General features: G+C 50.1%; 1 non-coding gene across 1 annotated transcript; it reads left to right on the top strand.

The window, feature by feature from the left end:
* The first annotated feature begins 416 nt into the window (after positions 1–416).
* LOC131292341 (5.8S ribosomal RNA) lies at positions 417–571 on the top strand. The gene has a single exon (XR_009190006.1). It is a non-coding gene; the product is annotated as a 5.8S ribosomal RNA (ribosomal RNA).
* Positions 572–974: the final 403 nt, after the last annotated feature.

The following is a 974-nucleotide window of genomic DNA, read 5'->3' as shown; positions in this document are numbered from 1 at the left end:
TGCCCTATGTGGAATGAGGACACTTTATGCTTCGTCTCTAAGCGGCGGCTTGCTCCTCCCTACGGGGAACGGGTATACGCGCACAGCGGCGGCTTACGTTATGGCAGTCATGGATGCCTTACGTTTCCATGAAAAGTGTGTTCCTCCCCTGGTCCACGCTGCTTCGGCAGTCCTGGGTAAGATAGTTAGTTCTAGCTTGCCCTATGTGGAAGAGGACACGTAGACTTACTGTGGTGTGAAGTATAAGGTTCAGTTCTCCCCTGGTCCACGCCGCTTCGGCCGTCCTGGGTAAAATGGATTAATCCAGCTTGCCCTATGTGGAATGAGGACACTTTATGCTTCGTCTCTAAGCGGCGGCTTGCTCCTCCCTACGGGGAACGGGTATACGCGCACAGCGGCGGCTTACGCAAGTTAGTCACCCTCGGCAGTGGATCACTCGGCTCATGGATCGATGAAGACCGCAGCTAACTGCGCGTCATAATGTGAACTGCAGGACACATGAACATTGATAAGTTGAACGCATATTGCACGTCGTGGGAACCTACCATGATGTACAGATGACTGAGCGCTTATATTTGAGAAATGTATCGCATACATTTAACTACGCCGTGACACCCGTCACGAGACGTGCACCATGATGTTAACTAGGGTCGCGACGACCCGCTAGCATTAAAGAACCCGTGGTTTACAATATACTGGCATTGGAATTCGAAGTATTTAGAGCGTCGTGTTCCCGCGTGAGGCGGAAGTACGAGGAGAAGGCGTGCTTGTGGTGTCTGTGGTGGTGTTTACTGATGTCTAGCTTCAGCTTATTTATTTATTTAAATAGAAGCGAAGATGTCAAAGTAGCGTCGAAGCAGCAGCGAATAGCACAAATGATTCAAGTATGGAAGTTGACCAAAGGAACACAAACAAACTAGCGTATGGGCAAAGGAAGGTATCAGTGAGTTAAACCACACGCGGGCTAACAGCCC

The sequence above is a fragment of the Anopheles ziemanni genome, assembly GCF_943734765.1.
Source record: "Anopheles ziemanni chromosome X unlocalized genomic scaffold, idAnoZiCoDA_A2_x.2 X_unloc_49, whole genome shotgun sequence".
Taxonomy (NCBI): Eukaryota; Metazoa; Arthropoda; class Insecta; order Diptera; family Culicidae; genus Anopheles; species Anopheles ziemanni.
The sequence above is the reverse complement of the archived record's forward strand: the minus strand, read 5'-3'. Positions and strand labels throughout refer to the sequence as shown.